General features: G+C 46.5%; 1 protein-coding gene across 5 annotated transcripts in view; it reads right to left on the minus strand.

Annotated features, from left to right (window-relative positions):
* Positions 1 to 5,767, minus strand: part of Tgap1l4 (GTPase activating protein testicular GAP1 like 4) — a 123,007-nt gene extending 117,240 nt beyond the window's left edge. For 4 of the 5 annotated variants that reach the window (XR_010066806.1, XR_010066808.1, XR_010066805.1 and 1 more), the window contains exons 1-2: positions 5,488 to 5,767; positions 4,470 to 4,776 (exon numbers count right to left, since the gene is read on the minus strand). The gene's annotated coding sequence lies outside the window, so the exon portion shown is untranslated. Of the gene's footprint in view, positions 1 to 4,469; positions 5,314 to 5,487 lie in introns of those variants that run through there. The other variant, XR_010066807.1, reaches the window with a different exon arrangement.
* Positions 5,768 to 6,000: the final 233 nt, after the last annotated feature.

The following is a 6,000-nucleotide window of genomic DNA, read 5'->3' on the forward strand; positions in this document are numbered from 1 at the left end:
GTGTCAAAGCATGCACACATACGCAGAACAAATAAATAATTTTTAAAAGGTGGATAGTGCCTAAGGAATGACACTCAAAGTTCTTCTCTGGTCTGCACACACATGCATCTCCACACAAATGTGAGCCATGCATGAATGTCTGTGTGTGCCTGCACATGCGCACACATGCGCAGGCACACACAGAGACACAGGTACCGCATGCACGGACACCAAAAGGAAACTGTCAAAGACTGTTTCTAATGAAATGTTGCTAATGAAATGAGAATCCTAAGTAGTAAACTCATCTCTCTGGGGCTGTAACCTTCACGTCAAATAAACACTAAAACACTTGGGACCCACCGCAGCCTCAAGACCCCGGAGCCCCAGTGCAAATGCTTCTTGCTCTAATTTTTTTTGTTTGTTTGTTTTGTTGCAAGAGGCTAGCTAATTCAGCTGAATTTTCCTTGGGAGCAGCAGAACAGTAATTTCATAGTGAGGTTATCATCAGAAGCATCCTTCACAGCAACTTCACTCCAATTCACTTCCTTTGAATATGGCTCCAAGAACTGTCCTAGCACCAAAGCCACAATGAACACTAAAACGCTAACCTTATTTATTAGATGTCTTCAGAAAAAGTGCAGCAATTGTTACTGTAATTACTTATATGATTCATGTACAGAAAATGGATCTTGCATGAAAAGTGTAAGAAAGGGGAAAAATATGTCTTCTAAGGTGACTTTGCCTCACTTAAGGCAGATTTGGAAATTATTTTCTCTTCTGTGATATAAACAGTAATTACTGTACTTATCCTGTGGGACTGTGTCGAGAAGACAGTATAAAACACTCCTGAAAGAAGGTAAGGAGAGGGGGGCAGAGGGATGGCTCCCTGGTTGAGACCATTGGCTCTTCTTCCAGAGGACCCATGTTCATTCCCCAGCACTCACATGACAGCTCACAACTGTAGGTACTCCGGTCCAGGGTATTCCATGGGCACTGCATGCAACTGTGTGTAGGCATATGACCCATGTGCATAAACACAATTTTAAAAACTTAAAGAGAAGTCTGATGATGTGAATAAATAGACTATTTAACAGTTGTCTAAGTAGTTTGCCCTTCGACCCTTACTAACTAAGGTCACCAGAAAAACTGTGGCTCAGCTAGTAGAGTGCCTGGTCAGCCTGCACTCTCGGTTCAGTTCCCATCAAATGGGTAGGGTGTGATGCTGCACACCCACTATCTCAGCACAGGTCAGTCAGGTCAAAAGGATCAGAGATTCAAGATCATCCTCCATTATGAGGTTTGAGGCCAACCTGAGATGCATGGGGGTAGGGGGGGGATCAAAAGAAAAACAAAAGGAACAACATAAAAGTCAGACTCCCCCACTTCAAATCGTTCAAGGCTGCCTACTTCCAGGAACCAATTGCAGTCCTCAGAGGGGACAACGTCTCTACCCTTGAGTGCTCCTGCATCAGATCCCAACACCCTGCTCTTCTGAAAGACATTGTGCCTGCCATGCCCCTTGTACATTAACCTCCAGCGCACAGGCTGATACATGCTCTGCCTTCTATCCTGGAGAAACTGCTTGCTCACTGAAACCTACCCAAATGGAATCCCTGAATCAAGATGGGTTAGGAGGAAGCTCTAGCTGGAGAGTCTACCATATTACCACAACAAAAGGATGGTGTTCCTACTAAATGTGAGAAGCCATTCAGAGTAAGAGCATTCCTTTTAGAGTCTATGTCTTTTTCAGTGCCGATATAAGGAAAATGTGCAAATGTGGGAGCCGTATTGGATTTGGGCCTGGTTGCTTTATCACTGTTTGGCCTTAGTCTTAGATTGTAGGATCAAAAGCCTCTCCCTGTTATTTATGGCACAAGAAGTTTACATTCACGGAATGTTGTCAGCAGGTACAAGACCCTTCTGGGTCTCCAGCAAGGTTTGACCCCTGCTGAACCCTGCCCTTACATGTGGAACCCTTTTGTTCCCAACTGGCAGTCTGGCCAGGTACTTCTCACCTGAGTCTGAATTAGGCTGGCCTTCCTGGTTATTTCCCTAATTTATTCAGGCCACATAGCCGGTCCTTTGTTACCAAAGTCTCAGCCAGGGTTCCCCACTGTGCTTGACAGATACCCGCTAAATGCTGTACTTGGGATATATAGTTGGTCAATAAAGAAACCAGAAGCTCTCTTTCTCTTCTGGCTTGACACGAATAACCTGTGTGTGTGTGTTTCTTTCATCCCACAGGCTTTCGCCCGATTCTCGGTACCGTGTCGGTGCAGGCGCCGACATGTAAAAGTAGTTTCTGAATTAACAAATATCGACTATGTTCAGATAGAGATTATATATGATATATATGACTCTCTGCATATATAACCCTAACCCTAACCCCTTACTCCTAACCCTAAACCCTAGCTCCTAACCCTAACCCTGTGACATAGATTTTTTTTAACATTACAGGAGAAGCTGGGAAGGCAGCACACCTTATGAGGTGCTTGCTGTGCATGCATGAAGTCCTGATTTGAATGGCAGCACCCAGAACAAAAGCAGGTCTTGGCAGCACACTTGTAATCTCGGCCCTGGAGTGAAAAACAAGCAGATCCCTAGGGCTCACTGGCCAGCAAGCCTAGCCTAACTGGGGAGCCCCAGGTCCCAGAGAGACCCTGAGTAGAAAGACAAGATGGCTCCCAAACAAAGACATTTAAAGTTGACCTCTGGTTCACACATACATATGCACACATGTGCATGCACACCCACACTCTTAAAATTTTAAAAAAGACTGTAAGAAAATAAAAATATTAGAATTGGCGACCTAGTTGCTTGTATTAGAAAAGTTTATTTTTTTCCACTATAAGCTTGTTATACATGATATTAGATAAACGTTTTAAAAAGAATGTATGAATGAATGACTGAGCGAATGAAACTTAACAGTGGGGACTGTCTTCTCTAGCTCTCTAGCTGGCTGGCCTGTGCCAAGGAGGCAGTGTTTGAATTAAAGGTATTCTGTTGAACTGTAATTGAGATGTCAAACCCAAGGCATTACAAGGCTTGTCAGTAAACAAAACTGGATGTTAACCTGTCAAGTAAGAAACTGAAACTTCAAACAATTTCTCCATCTCTGCTGGTGCAGGCTTTAGGAAAACATGTCTCTTACTTTAAGTTCACAGAACAAACACAGGAACAATGGGCAAGCTCTTAGGGAAGACATCACTTCTGTAGCTCAGAGGCACTAGGGGAGTTAAAGCAAACACAGATTTGCTCCAGGTCTATGGCATTTTACACCCAGGTGGAATTTCACAAGAGGACTCTGCCTCTACCTACACCAGGAATGAGCCCATTTACCCTCACCCACCCATACCTGCTTCACATGTTGCCAAGACCAAAGTCAGAGCAGAGTTGGTGTTTTCTCCAGGGAGACTGCAAAGCAGGCTCTTGCAGACAGAAGTATGTAAACTGTTACAAAGGCAATGTGGAGAAAGCTACAAGGAACTTACTAAGAAGTTCATGGCATGCTTGCTCACTCTCCTGTGATGTCAGCTAAGGCTGTGCAGTGTTTTGACACTTTAAAAAGTGTTGGCTTTGAAGAGGTGGCTCAACACCTAGTAGTCCTTTCAGCATGCTAGCTCAAATCTCTGTATCCATTGTCAGTCAAGCAGTTCACAACTGCCTGTATGTAACAACTCCAGCTTCAGGGGGCCCAAGCCCTCTTCTGGCCCTACCAACACAAGCAGACACAGAGAAAGACAAACACACACACACACACACACACACACACACACACACACACACACACGAATAAAATAAAAACCTTATAAAGCGTTTTATAGTATTGATTATAGTAAAAACGTCATGGGAGCAACGTTAATGACCACTAGGAAGGGTGAGATTTTATACGGTTGTAAGAAATGTTACAGAAATACACTGACCAGAGCATACTAAATAGAAGAACTAGCAAGTGAAACAGTAATATGGGCACTGTGGACCCACTGTTGTCAACAGCAACAATATTAAAGAAATAACTAGAAATGTACACACGAACCTACGGGTTATTTTTGGTTTCTCCAGACAGGGTTTCTCTGTATTTTGTCCTGGAACTCACTTTGTAGACCAGGCTCGCCTAGAACTCACAGAGATCTGTTTGCCTCTCTGACTCTGCTGGGATTGAAGGTAAGTGACACCACACCCAGCTCATACAAAAAAAAAAAAAAAAAAAAGTTGTTCCTTTTTAAATTTCCCAAATTTTTAATTTTTTTGATGAATATATCATTAGAAATATTTGTGTACTTATAGGTGATTCCAGAAAAAAGAAAAAAAACCTGTAAAGTGCCTTAAGTTCCGTCAGAGTCTTTGGTATCTGCACCTTAGTCCCTCATTTTACTAAGCGATTTTCTTAGTGTTGAGGAGCTTAAGGGAATGCCTCTTAGCCAATGTCTTAGTTTCCAGTTCAAGCCCAACCCTTCTGTTTATTCAGCTGCAGGGTAACCCTGGCTTACCTCTCCAGACCATGCAGCCCCAAGCCTGTCCTCCTCCTAGGCGCCCACTTGCTCCCAGGTGGCCAGGAAGAAGTGGGTAGGGGGGAAGCTGGACCTGGTCAGCGGGAAGCCTGTGCACAGGTAGCAAGCAGCCAGACTCAGCACATCCCAGGATGTGTCCTCCATACAGGATCCGGCCACTGCTGTGACTCGAGTGGCTGTCAGCCAGGAATGGGGCGATGGCTGGGAAGTCAGTAGGAAAATCATCAATGACATATTAAGTCTCCCTGGGTAAGTCCTGGGTGGAGATGATGCCATTGGTGCCCACCTACAATAAGACCACAGGGCGGTGAGACAGTTCAGCAGGTAAGGGCACTCTGCTGTCAAACCTGACGACTTGAGTTTTAGGACCAGACAGAGGGTGGGATAAAAAAAAAAATAAAACTGGTTGTTCTCTGCTCTTCACACGCATGAGGTGGCACGTGAATCCCGCCCCACATAAACATTTTTAAAGGGCAAAACGGTGGTCGCTCAAACTGGTGGTGGGCAACCACCAGTCGAATGCACCTACGGTCCGAGTTCTACTCGAGTCAAGAAGACTCCCTCCTCTTTGCAGGTTGAGACACATCCAGGGAAACAAACTCAACTTTGGCGACAGTGCTCTAGTGCACTGCGACCCACAGGTGCGGCCACTCTTGAACCCGCTCATCTTTCTCCACCACTGCACACCTTGGGCGCCGTGTCCTTAATTAGATTGCTATGCCTGCGTGCACAGCCTCCCACCGCCCCTAAACGCAAACCGCACTAGCAGCCTCAACTTCATCTTCCTGCCTGGGAAGTCGAAGTAGAGGGGGACGGTTCCAGCTCTCCCTTGAAATGATCCTTATTCCTCCACAGTAGGGATCAAGAAGCTGCAGTGCCACTGCTAAGCCCGGTCCCCAGTGGCGATGACAGTTAAACATTGAGGTTAGTTGCTCCACACCCTGGGAAGAAACTACAACCCCACACCAAGCCACACACCTCTGGGAGCTGAACTTACGTAGAGGTTGCTGAACTGGTCACTGTAGAAGCATAGAGGTACTGCTAGCTTCACAGCCGGGGAGCTTTCAACGTCGCCCTCCTGTGGCAGCCGATCTCCCCACAACTCCCCGTAAGGAAAGAGCTCCACAGGACGCAGAGCCCCGGCTCGTGACAGCAGCACCAGCACCAGGAGCAGCGATAGGCGGTGATGGCGCCTGGCTGTGGGGTCCCAAGACATGCTCATTCCTCCCTGGCTCTGCCCTCCACACCTCGAGTCTCTGCAGGCCACTGTGCCCGCCAGATGCCCACTCGGACCTTTGGTCCGAAATGCGGGCCCAAACACTGCGCTGATTGGCTACAGCTCTCAGCCACTGACCAATCAGCGACTCTGAGAAAGTATGCCAGTGGCCACTACAACTGGTTCTCCTTAGGTTTCCTAAGACTGCTGTAGTTTGGTGGAGCAGCCAGCCTGGGAAGGTGAGACTGTTGGCCGGATCTGGTCTGGGCTGTCCCAAGTACTCCTGGGCTACCC

This window comes from Rattus norvegicus, chromosome 5 (genome assembly GCF_036323735.1).
Source record: "Rattus norvegicus strain BN/NHsdMcwi chromosome 5, GRCr8, whole genome shotgun sequence".
Lineage (NCBI taxonomy): Eukaryota > Metazoa > Chordata > Mammalia > Rodentia > Muridae > Rattus > Rattus norvegicus.